The sequence below is a fragment of the Sciurus carolinensis genome, unplaced genomic scaffold (assembly GCF_902686445.1).
Source record: "Sciurus carolinensis unplaced genomic scaffold, mSciCar1.2, whole genome shotgun sequence".
In the NCBI taxonomy this organism is placed as follows: Eukaryota; Metazoa; Chordata; class Mammalia; order Rodentia; family Sciuridae; genus Sciurus; species Sciurus carolinensis.
Genome location: NW_025920191.1, coordinates 73,645 through 99,251, shown reverse-complemented (window position 1 = coordinate 99,251; position 25,607 = coordinate 73,645). Strand labels below are relative to the sequence as shown.

General features: G+C 33.0%; 1 pseudogene; it reads left to right on the top strand.

Moving 5' to 3' along the window:
• Window positions 1–21,385, top strand: part of LOC124974936 (coiled-coil domain-containing protein 138-like) — an 82,979-nt pseudogene extending 61,594 nt beyond the window's left edge.
• The last annotated feature ends 4,222 nt before the right edge of the window (window positions 21,386–25,607 follow it).

Below are 25,607 nucleotides of genomic sequence, written 5' to 3'. Positions count from 1 at the left end.
CTTTCTGAGCTTGGCTTATTTCACTTAACATGAGAAACTCCAGTACCATCTGCTTTCCTGCATATGACATATTTGTTTTTTTTATGGCTGAATAATACTCCATATGTATATATGTCATAATTTCTTATATATTTATCTATTGACAGCACCTAGGCTGATTCCTTAAGTTGTTTATTATTAGTAATGTCACAATAACAATAGGTATGCAAATTTTTTTTGTATGCTGACTTCATTTTCTCCAGAAATATAAGAAGGAATGCTATATAGCTGCATCTATGCTACTTCTGTTTTTAATTTTTTTGAGGAACATGACTATTGTTTTCCATAATGGCTGTACTAATTTACATTCATACCAACAATGTGTAAGTGTTCCTTTTTCACATCCCTGTCAGCATTAGTTACTTTTTGATTTTTTGACTAGCCATTTTGTCTAGGCAGGGAGGAATCTCAGTGTAGTTTTGATTGAAGTGTCTATGTAGGTTGTTTGCTCACTTATTGATTGGATTACTTGTTCTTTTGTTGATAACTTTTTTGAGTATATAATTCTGGATGTTAATCTTCTTTCAGTTGAATAGTTGGCAAATACTTTCTGCCATTCTGTAGGCTCTCTCAACTCTCTTCTTTCTTTTGCTGTGTGGAACTTTAAAATTTGATGTAATCCCAATTGTCAGTTCTTGCTACCACTTCCTGAACTATTAGGATCTATTTTGAGTTGATTTATGTACAGGGTGAGTTTATGTATAGGGATCTAGTTTCAATTGTCTACATTTGAATATCCAATTTTACCAGTACATTTGTTGAAGAGGCGATCTTCTTTCCAATGTCTTTTTGACTACTTTGTCAAGAATCAGATAGCAATAGAGGCATGAGTTTATTTCTGAGTTCTCTAATTTTATTGGTTTTTGTATTTCTTTTTTATGTCAATACCATGATATTTTTGTTACCATTGAAATACATTCTAGCATATTTGAAATCAGGAATCATGATGGCTCTAGCCTTACTCTTTAATTTTTCCTCAGGATTGCTTTGGTAACTTTGGGTCTTTTATGCTTTCATCTGAATTTTAGGATTTTTTTCCTAGTTCTGTGAAGAATGTCATTGGTATTTTGGTGGAAATTGCATTGAATTTGTAGATTGTCTTTTGCTAGTTTGGCCATTTTAGCAATGTTAATTCTCCTAGTATATGAACATGGGATGTCTTTTAATTTTTATCTTTTACTGTCTTCAGTTTCTTAAGCATTTCATAAATTTTACTGTAGAGGTTTCTTTTTGTCTCATAAATAAGAACTTTCTAGATGTAAGTGATAGGAATTAAAAATAAAAATAGTCAATAATTAACAATGTGTTTGGACTTGTTAGTTCAGTTACAGAGAAGGAAATGTGGTAAACTTCTGAACTTATATTCCATTTCATATCCCAGGCAGTTAATACATAGTGTTCTCATGTATTTTAAGATAATTAAATGTGAAATAATTTTATAATTAGAGAAAAGTTGCATGAAGAATTCCTGTATACTTTTAACCTATATTTTCTAAAGGTTAACATTTTACTGTATTTGCTTATCATTCTTTCTTGAATTTTTTCACAATACTGTAATTTTATACTTATATTTTTTTCTTTAAAGTTGCTCTGAGACTATTTGAAGGTATAATAAAGTTTATTACTAAAATTTTATTTACTTTGCAGTTGATCTCCCAATATATAGGGCCTCATCAAGACCTCGGACTGAAGGTTGCCATGTCAGTGGCTCTTCTTTGAAAAGTGCCAGCTGTTCAAAATCCAAAGTGTCAAACACTCAGACTTTACTTCCACATCAAATAAATCAGATATATGATGAGTTATTTCAAATACATCTTAAACTGCAGGTAAGAGCTAAATACTTATTTGAGAATTCAGAAATATTTATATTCTAGGCACAAAGTATTTGCAAAATTTGAGTACAATTTTAATTAATATAGATAAGTTGGTTAAGACAAGGTCAGAAGGGAACAAACTCAATTTGTAGGAACTGTTGAAGGAGAAAATGTAGAAACTGTAAGAAAAATTGGTAGTAGTGATTTTATCCATAGGCATGTGTCTTAGGCTTTGGATTAGCCTATGTTTTATGTTTATCCTCATTCCATCCCATTCTTCAGATACAAATCTTCTGATAAAGTGTGCTTTTTGAATTAGGTGTTTGAGATTGTTTTAAATATTGCATAGTAAGAAGTTTCCTTGTCAACTCTAACTAAAATGTATTTTTGAACCTTCTGGCAGTTTATCTTTTCTTTGATATTTATTTCTAAAGGGTGTAATTTATATATTTATCACCTTTCCACTAGGAGTATGGAAAGAAACACATGTAATAGAGAGTTTCTGTTTGCTATTCTTTTCATTGGAAGCATTATATACACTTGAAATACCAAAAACATTTTAAAAACCAGTATTTCATTTTGTTAATACATGTTATAATAATGTAGCATTTCAGAAAAAAAAATTTTCTTAGCCTGAATCACTAGGAAAAAATTTAGAGAAAGACAAAATCTGGTCCTTGACCCAGAGGTAGAATTTAGAGTGGAGAACAATGGAAAGGTCAATCCAGTTACAAGAAATTAAGAGATGAGAGTTGTATGGAAAGGAGTGATTGTCATATTGTGAATTTAGCTTCCTGTCTGGGAAACAAAATAGTGAAAACTGAGGATAACTGTTTTATAGGTTTTTTTTAATCAAAGAAGTGACAGTAGAAAGACTTTTGATAGTACTCTATGGAATAAAAAAGAAGCAAGGTTGCAAGGATAGATCTATCATCTATACTAAACAATAAAGAAAAATATTTTAAAAAAATTACAAGGGATTAATCTGATCTCTTTAATCCTTAGACTGACTTTAAATTTACTTTGCAGTGTTAAGAGTTGCTGTTAAGCATTTACTTTTTTTTGATTTTACTATTAAAACTGCTTTTTTTGGACAAAAGTTTAATAGGAACATGTACATGATCCAATTTTTATGCCATAGTAGAATAGGCACAAAACAGTCACATTTAGAAAGTATACCTGGATTTCTCTGAACAGCCATTATTCATACTCATACAAGACTTCTAACTTGACAGTATTTTTTCTCATGATGTCACCATTCCACTCTTGTTCTGTTGCCAACAATTGTCATTTCCCCACATTCATCCCAATATTTAAGGGGCCACATCCCTGCAATAGTTCTTAAGCATGTCTGTCACCATTTAATTTCAGTGATAATTTCTTGTCTATAATTTTTTTCAGCTTTGGAGGGTAAGCTTTGCTCATGTTTTCTATTTGACAGACTCAGAGATGCTTTGAAGTGGAATTGGCGGCCTACAAGCATATACATTTTTGATACACTATTGATTTAATTTATTCAATAAGTATTTGAGTACCTATTAATTTGCATTTGTGCTGAGTAAAATATATATGCCTCTTGCTACATGTAACTTATTAGAAGCAGTCATAAACATGAATAAAATAATAAATTCATAAACATTAATGAAGGAATAATAAATGTATACCATATGTACCTGATCGGGGAGATTGTGATCAAGATTGGAGGAAACTGAGGTAAGGTTTTTCTGAGAAATTAACATTGAAGTCAAATTCTGAAAAAAGAGTAGAGGTTAGCCCAGTGAAAGATTTAGATTTTGCACTGAGACATTCCAGTATGAGAAGTTCCTGAGGCATAGTAAGTTAACATATTTATTCAAAGAAAATATAGTAGGTAGCTCTGAAGACTTTTAAAGCAGGAAAGTTGCAAAATCTAATGTGTGTTTACTGAATGTCTTAAACAGGGACAAGGGTATAATTTGAGAGACCAGAGAGTATTCTACTGCAGGATCCCAGGTGAGAAATAAGGGTGACTTGGACTGGGGTGGTAACAGAGGAATAGAAAAAAGGTTATTGTAGAGGTAAAATATTCTGGACTTGGCAATATGAATTCAATGAAGTATAAGAAGACTAAAGTAAGTAAGTTCATTCTCACTTCTCTGGTTTGTGCAGTGTGGAGAAAGAATGGATTTCAGGGAGAAGAGCAATATTTCTGTTTGAAATGAGTCAGGTTTGGTAGTAAAATACATTAGCCTGGCTATTAGAAAGTAGATAGTGGATGACTATCTAATTTGGGATTCATCTTTGTGATAGTGTTCTCTCACTGTTACAAAATACCAGAGATAATCAATTTATAAAGGGAAAAAGTTTATTTTGGCTCATAGTTTTAGAGATTTCAGTTCATGATTGATTGGCTTCACTGCTTTGGGTGGGTGGCAAGACAATACATATGGCAGGAACATGGGGCAAAAAACACTGCTCACCTCGTGGCCAGGTATCAAAGGACAGAGGCATCAAGGTCCCACTATCCCCTTCAGTGGAACAAACCCAGTGACCTAAAGATTCTTTCTGTAGGACCAATCTTATAAAGATTCCAAGACCTCCCATGTAGTGTAATTCTGTGGATCATGCCCTTAATACATGGACTTTGGGGGGACAGTCAACATCCAAATGTATTAGTGTTTAATGTTGTCACCAGTATGAGAGGTAGAGAAGTTGGTGTGAAGTAGTGTTAATATTCTGAAGTATCCTGTATTATGCTGGGGGCCTCAAGGACACAGAGAGGTGGTTGGATTCTGAAGATATTTAAGAGGTGGGTTAAATAGGTCTTAGAGATTGTTTGGATGTAGGAGATATGCCAGAAGTTTTATCAAGGGCAAAATGCAAGTTTAGTTTTTGGACAGTTTTATAAATCATGCTGTTTTTTGCTTATATAGAAAACTGGAGGAAGAAGAGATTAATTTTTTCCTTTTTAACTCATAACTTAAAAATTATTTTTTTAGTGTGTAGTTAAATTATTTTTTATTATATTCACAGAGTTGTACTGTTGCCACTGTAACCAATTTTAGAATATTTTATTTTCCCAAAAAGAAACCCCAACCCATTAGAGCTCATTGTTCATGTGCTCCAAAATCCCTTCAGCCCTAGGCAATCACTAATCTACTTTTTGTTTCTGTAATTTTGTCTATTCTGATCTTTTCATGTTACTGGAATCACATAATATGATCTTTTATAAATAACTGACATCATAACATGGTAATTTTAAGGTTCATTCATGTTATACCATGTATCAGCCAATGATTTTATTATTTTTATTTTAATACTGGGGGATTGAACCCAGGGGAGTTACATCACTGAGTTACATTCCCAACTTGTTTATTTTTACTTCAAAGCAAGTTCTTGCGAAGTTGCCAGGTTGACTTTGAATTTTCATTCCTCCTGCCTGAGTTTCCTGTGTAGCTATAATTACAAGTGTGCCCCCTGGTGCCTGGCTAGAACATGCTTTTTATTGCTAAGTAACATTCCATTATATAGATATATCACATTTCTTATTTCATTCATTAATTTCTGGACATTCGGGGTTTTTCCACTATTTGGCTATCATGAGTAATGCTGCTATGAATGTATTTAATTTCTGTGTGGACATATGCTTCATTTCTTTTGGATGTATGCCTACAGTGTAATGACTAAGTCATAGGATAACTGTGTTTAACTTCTTTGAGAAACTGACAGACTCTTTTACATTTCCACCAGCAGTATACAAGGCTTCCATTTTTCCCACATCTTTTCCATTATTTATTTTTCTGTTTTTGAGAAAAACATCTTTATTTTTCTGGGTATTGTGGTTTTGCTTTATATATTTCTGTGAAATCTAGCTGAATTCAGAAAACTTTACCCCTTTGACATTGTTCCTCTAAATTTTTACTCCCTTCTCTAATCCTTGACTCTTGTTTACTTTTCACAGTCATCAGGTAGCTTTCTGTGTTTTGTCTAGGGAATTTAGTTGACATCAGTAGGAAAAGCAAAATGTAGTGGGTTTATCCTGCCATATGATATCATATGTCTTTAATACATTTTGGATGTGGAGAAAATAGATAATAGAAATATTAAACTAGTTTTAAAAGTAACTACATATGACCGTATTCTTAGTTATTTAAGGGATCATTTAATATAGTAATAAAATTACATAAAACTAATTTTTCACATTGGATTTTTTTATGGGGCTAAGGAAGTAATGCTTAAATTCTCAGACCTCTCCATTCTAATTTGATTCTTGTTTTTCTCTTTAGATTTGTCTACTACTATTAATTATAAAGATAACTGCTTTATTTTAATCATATTACATAATTACTTAGAAGGAAATTTAGTTTCTTGATTTGCTGTAGGTCCTTGCTTGTTTTTGATTTTTTATGAATAAATAAAAATATTTTATATCTTAAATTTGAAACATTTTATCCTATTTAAATGTAATTAGATGGAAGTTTATTTTTATCTTTTCTGAAACTGATTCTGGAGAGAAATAGTTGGGGCTCAAAGAGATTATATATTTAATGTAGTTTGAAATGTAAAACTGACATAAAATTTTTAGCTACTTTTTGGTAACACACAAGTTAAATTTACATTTTAATCAATAAAACTTTGAATTGCCTATTAGTCTCATGAAAAAAATCACAAATCCTTTGTTGTTTTATTATTCCTTGATATGTAAAAGAAAATAAATCAATGATTTTGAGTGGATTTCTCTTAGCAGAATCAAAAAATAGAATTATTGCTACTGAACTTATATGATTGCGGGGCCATCTGGAATTCCATCCAGTGTTTGACAAAGATCCTCTGGAGGATGATTGCAAAGGCTCATCCTAAAAGGAATTGCTGGATGTTTTGCTTTGAAGCATGGTGTTTTTTCTGCTGGGTTTTTCTGATAATATATTACTCATTTCAGTCTGAACGGATTGCTTAAGGGGACGGTGGGAATACAACAAAAATTCCAGAAAATATTACCTACAATCTGAAAAACAATGGGTCTTTACCACTAACAAAATTAAAAATAATTCTGCAACTGTGCAATGAGTCCCTGAAAGCCTCTGGAGAAAATAGTTATAAATCTGCCTTTGTCTCCAACAGGTTAGTTAAATTTTAATGATGGTTTTGTTTATATGTGGTGGTGAGGTAAGGGAATAAGGTTCCAAAACATTCCTTCCTTCCGACAAAGAATATGTCACCCCTATAATAAACATTGGTACACAATAACCATTGGGACTGCTGCCCTCCTGTAACCCTTAATTCAGCAATTTAGATATTAACTAGATGGACCTAGTAGAAATGGTCACATGAGATTACTTGTCTATCGCTTTAACCACGAGAATAATAAGAGTAGTCTTAAGTCACAGAGTTTAGATATTAAGGAAATAAACATTGTGTTAGCTCACTGACATAGTTAGATATTCTTAAAACAATTTTGATTAGGTAAGGATAATCTGTAAGGTTGTTGTTTTCTGCCTATGCTTTGGAATCTTCTTTAATATTAACCACAAGACTGCCATTATAGCCTGAAGAAAAATGTATATAAACCCAGCCTTCTCCAGAATAAAGTGGGATTGATTGCACCAGAACTAGAGTCTGTGTCTTTCATTCTCCATCTATTGCCGACACTATCTCTCTGAGCCCTGTTTACCTGTGTGGAACCCATGGAGTCCTGCTAGGGCTGGACCCTGGCATATGAAAATATGTTTGGGTCTTTCAAAAATGTTTTTGATGTTTTGCTGTTACTTTGGTTTATTTCAAAATTTTTATAAATTATTTGCCACAATAGTCATCTATGCTTAAATCCACTGCTTAACATTTTTGTGATTGAAGGTGTTCTACTTTTAGTTAATTAATGTTCAGTAGCATTAGTGATATGGGTTTCTTGTCTGATCATTAGATAATATTTTTTTCCTTCCTAGCAACATGATGCAGAAATTGAATACTTAACTGAAATTCTTAAGAAAAATTTTAAATAAAGCAAGAGACTAACATCCTCTTTTGATGCATTTAAAGGTTGAATAATAACTTAAAAAAACAGGTAAGTTCTATTTTAATACATTTTAGTCAATAAGATCTTCTAAAAGTTATATTTTGTATTTAACATATAAATCAATATTAGAACAATTTGGCTCAAGAAAATTTTGATAGGATTTATGCTAACTTTATTTTGAAACACAAATATAAATAAAATAGTCTTAAACAGCTCTTGTATCCTTTTCTTCTTTATGGAAAAGCAAATTAGATGTTTGAAAATTTGAAATTTTTTCTTTATTCTTTGAGACAGGGTCTTCCTGTTTCCCAGACTAGCCTGAAATTCATGATCTGTCTGTCTAAGACTTCTGAGAAAGCTGGGACTACAACTGTGCCCAACTCTAAATTTTCTTAAAGTTTTAAAATTTTTTGTAGTTATTACATTACTAGATTAAAAACAAGTGAAAGAAAAAATCCTGATAAGCTGAAATAATTAAATTTTAGACACTGATTTCTGCCTTTAATACTTACTATTTAACTGTAATTACAAACTTAATAGGTGAGACACAGCAGTAGGTAGGATTAGGGAACAGGAACACCTTCACAAAAATCCTTCAAACTGAAGCATTAAGTAAAGAAAGAAAAGAAAATTTGAAAAGACATATGTGGGAAATAGCTAAGTTTAACATTTGAGAATTCCAGGAAGAGAGGAAAAAGAGAATAGGGCAAAAGCCAAACATGATAGCCAAGAATTTTCCAAAACTGGTGAATGAGTCAAGAAACTGTTACTACTGACAAGGATAAATTTTAAACAAATCATACATAGGCACACTATTTTAAAACTGCTGGAGACTTTAGATGTAGGTTAGAGGAGGGAACATTAAAAAGTTGTAAAACCAAAGTTTGACTTTTAAGGAAGAAATACCACTTACCTTAAACCTAGAATAAGAAGAGGAATGATTTCCCTTAATTATAAAGCCAGCATAGACTTGAATCTAAGTCTTGACATTATAAGAAAGAAAAAATGCAACCAGTCTCTTAAGAATATACATGCAAAAAAGTTTTAAATTAACAAAGATTAATACAGTCATACAAAGAATAATAGAGCTAAATAGGATTTAGTTCAAGAAAACATGGGTGGTTTAACACTTGAAAATTAACATCTGATTAAAGGAGAAAAAATCATATGAAAATTTCAATTGATATAAAATTCAGCAACAACAAATGAAAATAGAAGAGAATTTCTTTTGTTTTCACAGAGTACCTACAAGAAAAATCCAACAACAAATTAATACCTAGTGGTAAATTATTATTGAAAGTTTGCTTTGTGAAATGAGAACAAAATAAAGGTGATTGCTGCCAAAACTTTGTTGAACATTTTAATGAAGTCCTTCTTGATCTAGTAAAGGGAAGAAAGATTTGGAAAGAAAAAAATTAATCATACACAGATGACATGATTATATACTTACTTACATACATAGCACAGATATCAAAAGAAATATAGAGATAAACTCCGAATGAATAAGCAAATTTAGCAGACGCTGGATATAAGATTACCACACAGAAATCAAGTGTATTTCTATATGCCAACAGCAACAATGATGTATTAAGTGCTATTTATTGAAAGATCCCATATGTAGTATCATAAAAAAAATAATTGGCTACACAGGAATAAACCTAAAAAAAGATGTGTAGGACATCTTTGCTGAAAGTAACAAATAGTAAATTAAAAATAAAACCTAAATTGAAGGATATGCTATGTTCATGAATGAAAAGACTCAATATTTTAAACATATCAGTTCTTCCCATTGATTAGATACATGTTACAATCTGGTTACTCATGGTACTACACACTCAAGATTTGTACATTTTTATATATATATATGTTGTTGTTCAATAGAAGTTTTACTTGAAAAACATTTCTCACTACTGTAAGTACCTTTAAGATGTTAGCGGTCTTGCAAATTTTTCATAGAATGAAGTAAACTTTCCTGAACACTATTAATCTTTAGGAGAAAATGGTGATTTTAGCTGTGACCTAATTAATCAAGAATGCTGCCTCTGTTTTGCTATATTGCTTGGTTAAGTAGACCAGATTGAGAAACTCCTTTAATATGAAAATGGTTTTAGTTTTATATTTGAAATATCTAACTTTTTCCTCCCTAATTAAATAAAGTAAGTGAAGAAAACAGGAAGATGGAACTTCAGGCTAAAGGAGTTTAAGTTCATCTGGATAACTTACAGGTAGACTGTCTGCTCCACACAACATAATTACATTTGGATTTGTTTACTTTTCATAAATCATAATTTAATATATGGATATGCATAAATTTAGAGGAATTATGAATTTATGACAATACAGAGATTGAAAGAAGATTCCCATGCTGCTCATGAAATGAAAAGTGTAAAACAAGAAAAAGTCCCAGTTTCTAAAACTTCTAGTTATGATGTGACTAAGAATTTCTTCAGAGGAAAATTTATTTTGTTCCCTAACCTTTTCCTTTCATTTAGCAAACATTCTTTTTGGTATTCTTTTAGAGACAGATATATCCAGAATATTGCAAATACATTTTTATTTGCAGAAACAAAATATTTTAGCAGTGTTTCAGGTACAGTAACTCAAATCATAAGAACTTATGGTTAATAATGACTTTATCATTTTGCATATCATGTTGATAGAATTTATAGTATAAAGACAAAGAGAGTAACTTTTGTGGAAAGAAGAAATATGAATTCCCATAGTGGAATTTCTTTGCCTTTGGAAATCTTCAGATTTGTTAGAATCTTTTAGATATATGAAGATTTATACTGTAGAGTTAAAGCCAATTTTACTTTCCTGTCTTATCAAACATGAATCAAGAACTTCATGAAAATTTCTTGTTTTATTAATAAAGTTCAGCTCTTTCACATTCATTATTATGAGTTTTTTGCTTATCTTAGCCAGTATTAATGTTTGTAATATTAGTTGGCCATATTTGATTTGGAATTTCTTTTGCTTGTTTGGAGAGGCTCTGTCCTTTAAAAATTCTAAAATATGCTAAAAGCACATTAAGTAAATACTTCTATAACTTTGATTAGATTATAAATCAACATAATTAATTGATTTAAGTTTTGACATATAGGTAACACTTAATGGGAAAGTATATGAACTTCTAACTGTCTTCATGGACTGGATTTCAGACCATCACCTTAGCAAAGTAAAACATGAAGAATCTGGTATGGATGGTGAAAAACCATTACTCAAATCTGCTTCTCAGCAAAATGATATTCAAGAAAAGTGTGTAAAGGTTTGTTTTTAAATTTGAAATATATAGTTCAATAGATATGAATATTAAATAAGGGAAAGTCTTTGATATCTTATAAATTAAAAATATTGAAAGCATTTTTGATACAAATATGATCACACTAAGAGTCACTTCAAAAAGTTTCATTTTGGACCCTATCAAAACAAATTCATCTTTATGATTTTTTCTTAATATGGTAGAAATTTATCTTTTCAAAAGTAGAGATAAGACATTAGTGGTGAAATAATTGTATATTAGAATTATAAATATTTAGTGTGGACAATTTCTCCTACACATAATTTTAGGATTCAGACCTACTGGAAACTACTTGGTCTTTTGGAATGAAGGACTAAAATGTTTACTTTCAAGAGGTTTCTAATAATCAAAGAGAAAGAACTTATATTACAGACATTAAATTGAATACTGGTACTAATGATTTATAATTAGGATAAAAGATATTTAGAGATTGATAGATTTCATAATAAATACATGAAAAAATTGAAGAGTCAGAAGTATGGCTAAATTGGCTATATTATATTATTTTATAGTGTGTGCTCACAAATATATAATAACAAATCCCATCATACATACAACTATAATGCAAGAATAAAAAAAGATGAAAAGTGAAAAAAAAAAGAAGTGGAAATTAAGTAGTAAACCTACCATTATTTCTGTCTTTGACAATGAAGGACCATGAGTGATGGAATGTGAGTGACTTCTAGAAGCTGGAAATTGCCCTTATCTCACACATTAGCAAAGATATGGTGATCTCAGTCCTACCCCTTCAAAGCATTGTATTATGCCAACAACCTGAGTAAGCAAGGAACTGGATCATCTCCAACCTCCAGAATGGAACATAGTTTCTGTAGACATCATTATCATCATCATTAATGAAGTCTGAAATCCACATCAGACTTCCAGCCTACAAAACTATAACATAAGTGGGTTGTTTAAATATTGTTTGTGGTAATTTGTTATGGCAGTGATGGGGGCAAATGAACCTTTGTATAGAATTTTATCACCTACATTCAGGTATTCTCCTATGCCAATTTTAAACTTACCTTAGAATATCTGCTAATTATGAAGGCCCACAGTATTTAAGTTCTGCAGAGAAATTCCATTTTAGGACTGGATGATGTGAAGGCAGAGTTCTAAGACATTAAAGCTAACAATTGGCAATTTTCATAACTGGAATCTGGATCATATGGGACTGCACATAAGTTTAATGGCATAAGAATAAAATATTTATAACACATATGCCTTGGGATGCTTTATATCTTTAAAGATATTCTTGACTTAATTGAGATTTGCCATTATTGCTGAGCATAGATTCTTATATCTAAAATAATGTTTCACCTTACTAATATATTAATAAAAGTAAAGCAATCTTAAAGCTTATGAGTAGTATTAACAGAATAAGAAAAAGATAAATAGTACCAAATTAATGAAATAGTAAATTGAACACTTATGACCAACATATACAAGTATTCATATCATTTATATTTTCTGATTTTAAGATAATGCCACCCCTTTTTAAGAATTTTTTTTTTCTTTGGTATGAGAATAAGAGGATTAAAGTATAAGCCACTTTGGTGAGTCTTATATTTATTATAAGAATACTACTATAACTCAAAAGTAATTTCAAAGAGTAATCTCTTTAGAAATTAACCTTTGGATCCTTCTGACACATTTGGTTATGTATTTTTTCAGAGTTGTGACCTATTATCATTTAAGGATGGGTTGAATACTTAAAAACAGAGAAAGCCACTGGGAAACAAATGTGGTCCATTAGATAGCTGGATCAGATTGGATATACCTTACAAAACTTAATTTTCTTGTTTAATTCAAAAGTAGATGTGTGGGATATTTCAAAAGAAACTGAGAAGGAAAAATGTAGTAGAAAAAAATAGAATCTGCCAAAAATAGATGTACTACAACTAATGGTTATAAAATTGTGATCGTAGGACTATGCAACAAGATGGTAATCTAGGAAGATCCAAACCCTCATAATCCTCTGGAAACACCAAATTAACTATAATATGTTGACCAGGACATGTTTTCAAGAACTCCAGAGGCCAGTTGAAATGCCATAGCAGACAGGCCAATGTGCAGCTGAAAAGGGAATCAAAGGAATAGGAAAAATTGTGGGATTTTGCATGTCCATGTCCCTCCCTCTACAGTAGCAGGCAACCAGAAAGAAACTACCATATCCCAGCTCCTCCTTTGGAATGGAAGCAAAAGAATGGACTGTGCAGTCAATGTTTGGGCTTGTCTGGGGGCTTCTCACAGTACTGGTTTTTGTCTTGTCTTGCCTATTGTTTTTTGTCTTGCTGAAGAAAATGATGGCATAGTTTGGAAGCTGCACAAAACAGGTGAAGGCAATACCATGTTACAGCTTCAGAGATCTGTACTTTTGCACAAAGAAGTCAGAGGGATTATGGGCTTCTGAGAAGAAACAATAAAGAGTGTTTGAGAAATTCAGGACAATATAAAGTATACAGATCTAGAGAAGACATATCTCCCAGAAAAATCTGAGAGGTCTTACAGTCTCTATCCAGGCTGCTTGGTGAAATTCTTTCCTGCATGAAACTAGTTGTATAGACTTAGAAAGATAACTGTTTTTCAAACCAATTGGGAGTGGGGCATTTGGGAGGGTGAGAATCACAAGTCATCCAAAGAAACAACATTAGTTCAATCAAATGAACAAAAACCATGTTCCAGATACTGACCTTAAGAAAATGCAGACCGACCTCTGAAGTTTCTCACAATCTTAAAAGTGTCTTAAATATACTCAGTGGATTAAAAGAGAACATAGACAAAGCAAGATTTATAAAATTATGTATGAACAGTGAGTATCAGTGAAAAGATGGAAATTATGAGAAAGAATCTGTTTCAGTCAGCTTTTTTACCACTGTGACCAAAAGACCTGATGAAAAATTTTAGAGGAGAAAAATTTTATTTAGCACTCAAAGGTTTTAGAGATTTTGATTCATGGATAGCTGACTTCATTGTTCTGGGCCTGAGGTAAAGAAGAACATCATGGTGGAAGGGTGTGGAGGAGGCAAACTGCTCAGTACATAGCAATCATGAAGCAGAGAAAGCTCCACTCACCAGGGGTAAAATATACCCCAAAGGAACACTCCCAATGACCAATGTCCTTCTCCAGGCACATCCTAAGTGCCTAAAATCACCACCTAGTTAATTCATACAAGTGCATTAACATATTGATTAGATTAATGCTTTTAAAACCCATTTATTTCACCACTAAACTTACTGGTATTGCCCCACACATGATTTTTTGGGGGGATACTGCATATCTGAACATAAGAGAAATACAATGTCTGATCTAAAATATTACCTAATAGACTTGATCAAACAAGAGAAAGTATAAACAAACTTGAAGACTTGTAATTTAAAATCAATTAAGAATAGTAAAAAAAGAAACTGATGAAAGAGAACCTAAAGGGCTCATGGGATACCATCATGTGGACCAATGCACACATTATGGGAGTCTCAAAAGTGATGAGAGAGGGAGAAGGGGCAGAGAGCTTAGTTGTAGAACAAATGGTTGAAAAGTGCTTTTTCTGAGGAAAGAAATACACATCCGAATTCAAGAAGGTAAAGACATTTCAGCTAAGAAAGCCAGAGACCTACATCAAGACACAGTATTATCAAATTTTTAAGTCAAAGACATAAGGATCTTAAAAGTCAAAGACAAATTGGAAAGAGAAAAGCAACTTGTTACACGCAAAGAAATCTGTGTAAGGATTTTATCAGATTTTCAGTAAAGCCCTTGCAAGCCAGAAGACAATAGAATAACACATTTCAAGTACAAAAGTAAAAAACAAAACAAAAAAAAATTGTCAAAGTGTAATTTATTCAATGAAGTAGTCCTTCAGAAATAAAGGAAGATTTAACTCTTTCTTGGATGAACAAAAGCATTAGAACTACTGTACAAGAAGTTCTAAAGGGAATTCTTCAAGATGAAAGGTAAGTACATTAGACATCAAATATAAAGCCAAATAAAAACAAAATTATCTGGTAAAGGTAAATATATGGACAAATATAGTAAATAGTTGTAATGCAATTTTGGTGCAAAGCATATACTCTGAAAACCACAGAGTATTATTAAAATAAATTAACCTTATCTTTAAGCTTTTTCTCACTTCCTTTTTTAATTTATTTTTATTGTACAAAAATACATACTGTTTCTCTGTTTGAATATGAAGTAAAGGCATACCATTTGTGTAGTCATACTTTTACAAAGGATAATAGTGTTTGAATCATTCTGTTATTTTTTCCTTTCCCCAACCTCTCCCACCTCTCTTTTCCCTCTATACGGTCCCTCCTTCCTCCATTCTTACCTCCATCCCACCTGCCACTATGTGTCATCATCCTCTTATCAGGGAGACCATTCATCCTTTGGTTTTCTGAGACTGGCTTATCTCACTTAGCATGATATTCTCCAATTTCATCCATTTGCCTATAAATGCCATAATTTTATTATTCTTTTGTGGCTAATATTCCATTGTGTGCGATATATATGTATATATATATCACAGTTTCTTTATCCATTCTCATCAATTGAAGGGAATCTACGTTGATTCCACAATCTGGCTATTGTGAATTGAGCAGCTATGAACATTGAACATTGATGTGGCTGTATCTCTGTAGTACGCTGATGTGAAGTCCTTTGGGTATAGGCCTAGTTGTAGGATAGTTGGGTCAAATGGTGGTTCCCTTCCAAGTTTTCTAAGGACTCCCACACTGCTTTCTCGAGTGGATGCAATAATTTGCAACACTACCAGGAATGTATGTGTGTACCTTTTTTCCCCACATCCTTGCCAACACCTATTGTTGCTTGTATTCTTGATAATCACCATTCTAATTGGGGTGAGATGGAGTCACAGGGTGGTTTTGATTTGCATTTCTCTTATTACTAGAAATGTTGAACATTTTTTCATGTATCTGTTGATTGTAGATCTTCTGTGAATTGTCTGTTCATTTCCTTAGTCCATTTGTTAATTGGGTTACTTGTATTCTTGGTGTAGATTTTTTTGAGTTCTTTATATATTGTGGAAATTAGTACTCCATCTGAAGTATGAGTGGCAAAGATTTTCTCCCACTCTGTATGTTCTCTCTTCACATTGCTGATAGTTTCCTTTGCTGAGAGAAAGTTTTTTAGTTTGAATCTATCCCAGTTATTGATTCTTGCTTTTATTTCTTGTGCTTTGGTAATCCTGTTAAGAAAGTCTGATCCTAAACTGACATGTTGAAGATTTGGAACTACATATTCTTCTATAGGATGCAGGGCCTCTGATTCCAAGGTCATTGATCCATTTTGAGTTGAATTTTGTGCAGGATGAGAGATAGGGTTTTAGTTTAATTCTGCTGTATATGGATTTCCAGTTTTCCCAGCACCATTTGTTGAAGAGACTATCTTTTCTCGATTGCATATTTTTGGCACCTTTGCCTACTATGAGAAAATTGTATTTATTTGGGTTGTTTGTCTGTGTCCTCTATTCTGTACCATTGATCTACCTGTCTATTTTGGTACCAATACCATGCCGTTTTTGTTACTATTGCTATGTAGTACAGTTGAAGATCTGGTATTGCGATACCCCCTGCTTATCTCTTTCTGCTAAGGATTGCATTAGCTATTCTGGGTTTCTTATTCTTCCAGATGAATTTCATGATTGCTTGCTCTATTTCTGTAAGGTACATCATTGGGTTTTAATTGGAAAATGTTGAATATGTATAACACTTTTGGTAGTATGGCCATTTTGACAATATTAATTCTGCCTATCCAAGAACATGGGAGATATTTCCATCTTCTAAGGTTTTCTTTAATTTCTTTCTTTAGTGTTCTGTAGTTCTCAATGTAGAGGTCTTTCACCTCTTTTTTTAGATTGATTCCAAAGTATTTTATATTTTTCCAGGCTATTGTGAATGTCAGAGTTTTCCTAATTTCTTTTTCCAAAGATTCATCACTTATGTTAAAAATTCATTAGATTGGGCTGGGGTGGTGACTCAGTGGTAGAGTACTTGCCTGGCATGTGTGAGGCCCTGGGTTCGAACCTCAGCACCAAATATATATCAAGAAATAAAGATCCTTCAACAATAACAAAATTTTTTTAAAAAAATGCATTAGATTTATGAGCATTGATCTTACGTCCTGCCACTTTACTGAATTCACTTATGATTTCTGAAATTTTTCTGGTGGAATTTCCAGGTTCCTCTAAGTATATAATCATGTGATCAGCAAATAGGGATAGTTTGAGTTCTTCTTTTCCTATTTGTATTCATTTAATTTCTTTGGTCTGTATAATTGTTCTGGCTAGAGTTTCAAGGACAATATTGAATAGAAGTGGTGAAAGAGGGCATCCCTGCCTTGATCCAGTTTTCAGGGGGAATGCTTTCAGTTTTTTACCATTTAGAATGATATTAGCTATGGACTTAGCATAGATAACCTTTACAATGTTAAGGAACATTCCTTCTATCCCTATTTTATCTAGTGTTTAAGCATGAAGGGGTACTGCATTTTATAAATGCTTTTTCTGCATCTATTGAAATGATCATGTGATTCTTGAATTTAAGTCTCTTGAAATCGTGATTTACATTTATTGATTTCCAGATGTTTTACCAACCTTGCATCCATGGGAAAAAACCCACCTGATTTTGGTGCACTTTAAATTATATTTTTGTATGCAATTTGATAAAATTTTGTTGATAATTTTTGTGTCAATGTTCACTAAGGATATTGGTTGAAATTTTCTTTCCTCAATGTGTCTCTCTGTGGTTTAGGTATCAGAGTATTATTGGCTTCATAGAATGAGTTTTGGAGGGTTCCCTCCTCTTCTACTTCATGGAATTCTTTGAGAAGTATTGGAATGAGCTCTTCTTTAAACGTTTTATAGAACTCGGCTGAGAACCCAGCTGGTTTTGGACTTTTCTTTTATGGTAGATTTTTGATGACTTATTCTATTTCATTACTTGAAATTGATCTATCTAAATTTTGTACATCCTCCTGATCCAGTTTAAGTAATTCATATGTCTTTAGAAACCTTTTGATATCTTGGAGATATTCTACTTTGTTGGAGTAGAGATTTTCAAAAGAGCTTCTGATAATGTTTTGTATTTCACTTGTGTCTGTTGTGATACTTTCTTGTTCATTCTGAATTTTAGTAATTTGAGTTTTCTCTCTTCTCTTTTTAGTGTGGCTAAGGGTTTATCAATTTTGTTTATTTTTTCAAAGAACCACCTATTTATTTTGTCAATTTTTTTGCTCCTTTTATTTCAATTTCATTAATTTTAGATCTGATTTTTATATTTCTTGTCTTCTACTACTTTGGTGTTGCTCTTATCTTCTTTTTTTAGGGCTTTGAACTGAGTGTTAGGTCACTTATTTGTTGATTTTTTTCTTCTTTTATTGAATGTGCTCCATGAAAAAAAATGTTCCTGTAAGTACTGCTTTCATAGTGTCCCAAAGATTTTGAGATGATGTATCTTTGTTCCCACTTACCTCTAAAAATTTTTTAATTTCCCTCCTGATGTCTTCTGTTATCCATTCATCATACAATAGTGTATTATTTAATCTACAACTGTTGGAGTAGTTTCCATGTTTTACTCTGTCATTTATTTCTAATTTCAATCCATTATGATCTGATGAATATAAGGTAGTATCTCTATCTTCTTGTATTTGCTAAAAGGAGCTTGTGGCATAATATATGATCTATTTTAGAGAAGGATCCATGTGCTGCTGAGAAGAAAGTGTATTCGCTCTTTGTTGGATGGTATATTCTATATATGTCCATTAAGTCTAAATCATTGATTGTGTTATTCAAATCTATGGTCTCTTTGTTCAATTTTAGTTTGGATGATCTGTCCAGTGCTGAGAGACATGTGTTAAAAATCACCTAATATTGTTGTGGTCTATTTGATTTCTGAAATTGAGGAGGATTCATTTGACGTACATGGATGAGCCACTGTTTGGGGCATAGATATTTATGATTGTTATGTCTTGCTGATTTATGCTTCCCTTAAGCAGTATGAAATGTCCTTCTTTATCCGTTCTAATTTTGGCTTGCAGTCCACATTATCTGAAATGAGAATGGATACTCCATCTTTTTTGCAGTGTCCATGTTCATGATATGTTTTTCCCATCCTTTCACCTTTAGTTTGTGCATATCTCTTTCTATGATGTGAATCTCTTGCAGGCAGCATATTGTTGGTTCTTTCTTTTTAATCCAATCTGCCAGTTTATGTTTTTTGATTGATGACTTCAGGCCATTAACATTCAGGGTTATTATTGAGATCTGATTTGTATTCCCGGTAATTTGGTTCATTTTTTTTCTTTTTTACATAATTTGGTTTCTCCGTTATTTACTATTCCTTTAGGATAGTTCTTCCCTTTACTGATTTACATCATTGTTTTTCACCTCTTTCTCATGGAATATTTTGCTGAGAATGTTCTGTAATGCTGGTTTTCTTTTTGTAAATTCTTTTAGCTTTTGTTTATCATGGAAGAATTTTATTTTGTAATCAATTCTGAAGGTAAGTTTTGCTGGGTGTAAGATTCTTGGTTGGCATCTGTTTTCTTTCAGGGCTTGAAAAATGTTGTTCCAGGCCCTTCTAGATTTTAGGGTCTGGATTGAAAGATCTGCTGATATGGGTTTTCGTTTCCCCCCTTAATGTAATTGATTCTTTTTTCTCACAGCCTTTAAAATTCTGCCTTTATTTTGTATGTTAGGTATTTTCATTATAATGTGTCCTGGTGTGGGTCTGTTATAATTTTGTGTATTTGGAGTCATATTAGCCTCTTGTACTTGATTTTCCATTTTATTCTTCAGATTTGGGAAATTTTCTGATATTATTTCATTGAATAAATTGTTCATTCCTTTGGTTTGTTTCTCTAAGTCTTCTTCAATCCAAATAATTCTTAAATCTGGCTTTTTCATGATATCACATAATTCTTGTAGATTCTGTTCATGATTTCTTACCATCTGCTCTGTTTGATCAACTTCATTTTCAAGATTAAATATTTTGTCTTCATTATCTGAGGTTCTGTCTTCCAGGTGTTCTATCCTATTGGTTATGGTTTCTGTGAAGTTTTTAATTTGGTTTATTGTTTCCTTCATTTCAAGTATTTCTGTTTGGTTTTTCTTTAATATCTCTAACTTTATTGAAATGATCTTTTGCTTTCTATATTTGTTCTTCTAATTGTCAATTGGTGCGATCATTCAATGTCTGCATTTGCTCTTTCATCTCATCATTTGCTTCCCTGATTGTTTTAATTATGTACATTGTGAAATGTACAATTATTTACATTGTGTTTTAATTATGTACATCTGACATTTCTTCTGCCATGCTGTCACTGAATTTTATTGATGTAACATCTAGATTTATTTGGGACATTTTCTTCCCTTTTTTCCTCATATTGTTCAGGCATCTACCCCTCTAATAGTGAAAGTCTGGGATATTGCAGATAACCTCTATTGACTTTTAGTGTCCCTGAATATTTCTAGTATATCACCTGCTAGCCTTCAGTAGCCTGAAGTCTTGGAGGAACTTGATAATTCAGTGCTCCACCAGGAAGCTGCCCCTCTAGGGGTGGTGGTCTTCAGGTGGGGTATATTCCCTGCTAGTGGGCAGAGGCCCCTCCACTTGTTGACCAATGGTCAGTCAAAGCAGAACAAGACTGCAGGTTAAGGCAAGTCTTTTTTGGGCCTGTGTCTCTGGTTCTACCGCCCTTGTGGGAAAGCCTTACCCTGCAGGGAAGACTTACCTGGTGAGGACTTCTCACTGGTCAGCTCCCTGCCTAGAACTTTCCCTCAATCCAGAACTACCACATGGGCTGGGAAGCCTTCCTCTGCAAAGTTCCCAGGGACCCAGACCTACCTCCTGGGACTGGGAGCCTCACCCTGCACCAAAGCATCTCATTAGGCCACCCCTCCTCAGAGAAGCTGCCTGCAGTACTGGACACTTTGCTCCTCCCCAAGCTTCTCTCTGTGCAGCTCCTCCACCAAGAAGCCACATAGGGTACTGGGACCATGTTCTGTGCCTAATTGGCTGTGCAGCCCCTTCTCTGAGTAGCCGCCTGGAGTCCCAGGGCAGTTGCTCAGAGTCCAAGTGAATCATTGTGTGCCTCCACCTCCAGCTGCTGCCTGGGGTCCTGGGGCAATTGCTCTGAGTTCAAGCAACTTGCTTCATGACTCCTCATCTGAGCAGCCACCTGGGGTCCTGGGGCAGTTGCTTGGGGTCCAAGCATCTGGCTGAGAGGCCCTCCTCTACAATGCTCCCAGTTGTCTGAGTTCACCGCTCCAGCAGAGGTGGGGGGAGGTGTCTTGTTGGGCAACTCTACTTCACAAAGTTCCCTGCCTTCTGGGACTACTGCACCATCTGGGATGCCTCCCGAATGGGAGAGTTTTTCCCAGTGGCTTTGAGTTGGTTCCGAGTCTCTCAAAACCTCCTCTTGAATCCTGAGTTGTGGAGTGACATGAAATGCAGTCACCCTCTAGTCTGCCATCTTGAAAACCATGTAAGTTTTGCATTTATATTGTTTAATCCCATGTAGAGAGCCATTTTGTTTTCTACAAATAATTTTTTGTTTGTTTGCATGGAGGGGTAAAGAAAAGCAGAATGTTTTATGAGTTTTGCTTCAGTAAATTTAACACAAATTTAAAGTCCTAAACTCTGGTTGAAATAAAATAAAAATCTCTAAATATTGAACAGACATGATAAGGAAGACAATATTCTTAAGATGCCAGTACTCCTCAATTTAATCTACAGCAACATTATATTCTTTATCAAAATCCCAGCTAGCTTCTTTGCAGAAATTGAAAGTGAAGTCCTGAAATTTATATTGAAATGTTGCTGAACCAGAATATCAACATCAAATTTAGAAAAGAAGTATACTTTCTTCCTATTTTTAAAATTAACTACAGCACTATAGTAGTGAATAGAATGGTACTGGCTTGACGTTGGACATACTGATCAGTGGACTATCAAAGTCAGTAATGAACTGCCATGTTTACAAGGAATTTATTTTTGCCATAGTTCTAAAAGGGTTCAGTGAGAAAAGGATACATTTTCAAATAATGATGCTGAGAGAACTGGGTAACTGCATAGAAAGAATGTTACACTCCTTCCTTAAACCATATATTAAAAACCTACTGAAATGCATCAAAAGTCTCAAATGTGTAAAGAGGTTAAAGTATAAAACTTTGAAGAAAACATGTAAGTAAATCTGTGTGACCTGGGATTTGGCAGTGATTTTTTAAGAGTAACAAAGAACATAAGCAACTAAAGGAAAACAAACAAACAAAAAAAACAATAATTGGACCTTTGAAAATAAGAATCTTAAATGCTTCAAAAGATGTCAAGAGCTGGGTTTGTAGCTGAGTGGAAGAGTGTCTTGCATGTGTGAGGCACTGGGTTTCATCCTCAGCATCACATATAGATAAATAAAGGTCCATCAACAACCAAACAAAATAAAAAAAATCAAGAAAATTAAAAATAGACAACACACTGAATATAAAAAAGTATTTTCAAATTACATTCCATTTGGAGTATTTAAAAAAACTGAGTAATAAAAATGCTCAATATACCAAATGAATTTGAATAGACATTTATCTATAAGAGATGTGTAAATGGTCAGTAAGCACGTGAAATAGTACTCACCATTATTAGTCATCAGGGAAATGTAAATGGAAACAATGATATACCACTTCATACTCACCAGGATGGCTTATATAAAATGAACTGCATGATTATAGATTTGAAGAAATTGAAACTCTTACATGGTAGTAATAAGATTATAAAATGGCATACCTATGTTGAAAGATAGTTTGGCTGCTCATTCAAAAAAGATTGTCAGTTTACCTTATAACTCAGCAATTCTACTGCATGGTAAAGAAAAATGAAGGCATTTTTAGACATAAAAATGTGTACATAATTTTTCATAGTAACATGACTTGTAATAGCCAACAAATAGAACTATCCCAAATATCAACCAACTAATAAGTCAATATATTTTGTATATCTAATACAGTGGATTACTCTATTTATAATAATATTACTCTTATTGAAAAGAAATGAAGTTTTATGCATGTGAAAACATGAATTTTAGCATTATGGAATTTCCTCAAAAAACTTAGAATGGGCCTATCATTTGACCCAGCTATTCCACTCCTCCATTTATATCCAAAGGACTTAAAATTAGCATGCTACAGTAATGCAGCCACATCAGCATTTATATCTGATCAATTCAAAATAGCTAGATTGTGGAACTAACCTAGATGGCCTTCAATAGATGAATGGATAAAGAAACTGTGGCATATATACACAATGGAATATTATTCAGTCATAAAGAAGAATAAAATTTGCAGGTAAATGAATAGGATTGGAGAATATCCTGCTAAGTGAAATAAGCCAATCCCCCCCCAAGAAAAAGGCCAAATGTTTTCTTTGATAAGTGGATGATTATATGTAATGGGGAAGGTGTGGGGCATTAAGAGAATAATGGAGAAATTTGGACTGTGTAGAGGGAGTTGGGCAGGAAAGATAGTGAACTGGGACAGACATCATTACCTTTTATACTTGTATGATTACACAAATGGTGTAAATCTACATCATGTACTTAGAAATGAAAAGTTGTACCTATTTGTGTACAATGAATCCAAATGCAGTCTGTAAAAAAACTATGAATTTTGAAAACATGATAAGTGAAAGAATTCATTCACAAGAGACCATATGGTATGATTCAATTGTATGAAAAATCAAGAAAAAGGTATAGACAGAAAGTTAGTGGTTGACTCAGAGACTTGGGGTAAAGTGTTGGGATGATGCTAATGGTAAGATTATTTTGGAATTGGAAAATGTTATAAAACTGGTTGTGGTGATGGGTTGCACAATTTTATTGATGTTCTAAAAATCACTGGATTATACAGTTTAGAAGTTTGGTCGTGGATGAATTAGATACTGAACTGAAATCCATTTACTCACCTCTGGTAAAGACTCTCAGTGAATCATGAACAAGTTATTGGAGTGAGGAAAAAGATTTATTCAGTAAGCCAGAAAAACTGATAATATGGCAGAGCTATTGAAAGACATAATATATTGATCAGCTGTGTGATATGGTCTTCAAAATTAATGATTTTTAAAGTCAACTGGAAGTAAGTGAAACTGGAGAGTTTATTTAGATGTTCCCTCAGTTACAAATTATGTCTCAAAAAAATTATTGCTAAAAAAGTCCACTTCCACAACCAAAGCAATATAACCAGGGCTACATGGTGCTCTTGGTCTTTGTGTCTTCTAGGTCTCTATATTTTGGACAATTTACCATCTCCTTTCCTCCCCTCCTCAGGTTTTATGTTATCATGTGGAAGAGTCTCAATTTGTTGAATATCTCATATTCTTAATTATTCTGAATGCTTCCTTGTAAAGTTATGTAACCTGTTTCCTGTTTCAGTCACATATTAAAGTGAGGTGGGAGAGTTTAATACATAAGATTTTACTGAGATTGTGATCTTTACAGAGTATGTGTTTATCAAACCCCATTTATTCACCAAAGTATCTACAAAAATACTACTTGGACATTTTTCAAATTATGAAATATCTGTAATTTTTTTCTTTTTTTTGAGGTTTTATTGTTTGAATTAAAGGAAAAGATACCTTAACAATAGTAGGAAACCAGTGAAAAACATTGAGGGAGAAAATAGTATCTGGCTTATTCTTAATTATCAGTAATATGCTTCTATTTGCTCATCGTATTCTTTTTTTTTTTTTGTACTGGAAATTGAGCTCAGGGGTACATGACCACTGGGCCACATTCTCAGTCCTATTTTGTCTTTTGTTTAGAGAAAGGATCTCACTGAGTTGCTTAGTGCCTCACTTTTGTTGAGGCTGGCTTTGAACTCAGGATAGTTCTGCCTCATCTTCAAAGCTGATGGGATTACAGGCATGCACCATTTGTACTGTTTTATAATATTTTCAGTTAGATGTAGCTACATGAGAAAGCAGGGAGGGTCATAGGAAAAAAAATCAGAGTTTATATATTTACAGGAGAATTTATATATTCTTAGAGACAGAAGGCACTGCAGGTTATGTAGAGCCACATGAGAAAAACACCAGAGTGGTCAAGAGGTGGAAGACAGAAACAAGGGGAAAGTATTAGAAAGGAAAGACTAGGCAGGGTGAATAAGGAGTGGCTATCTAGAATAATTTTCCTAAGGCATGGATCACACAAAGGAGGTTTGACTCTGGATTGGTTAGATCAAAGGCATCTTCAAGTATGCTTCTTGTTGTCAGAATTGGCTAGTTCAGGGAAGGGCAGTCTTTCCCCAGCTAGAAGACTTTTATAGATATTGAAACATCATAATACATATACAGAAAATAAGTATACATACAATAAATTCATAATCTTTATTCCATTGAATGTAAAGTTAACTTAAAATTTTCATGTTAACCATTAAGTTATCTCCAGATTTATGCCATTATA